The following is a 307-nucleotide window of genomic DNA, read 5'->3' on the forward strand; positions in this document are numbered from 1 at the left end:
CCGAGGCGCCGAGGGCGGGGCTGAATCCGCCAGTGCTCCTTCTAACAAATTTTTCCCTTTATTCAGCAAAAGAGGACAAGATATTTGCCCACTTGACACCTCGCGGAAACTCCCGAGGTCCGCATTGTCGACAGAGGCGATTTATTTGTCTGTTTCCGTCGCCGGCATCGGTTCTCAGCCCCGGCGCTCTCTGCCCTTTGCTCAGCCGAGTCTGCTGCCGTTCTTCTGCCTCCCAACTGGCGCTTTGTGATTTCTGCTTTTTTTTTCTGTTCGTGACATTTTCCTTCATTTTCCTCGCAGCCAGCAG

This window comes from Penaeus monodon, chromosome 20, assembly GCF_015228065.2.
Source record: "Penaeus monodon isolate SGIC_2016 chromosome 20, NSTDA_Pmon_1, whole genome shotgun sequence".
In the NCBI taxonomy this organism is placed as follows: Eukaryota; Metazoa; Arthropoda; class Malacostraca; order Decapoda; family Penaeidae; genus Penaeus; species Penaeus monodon.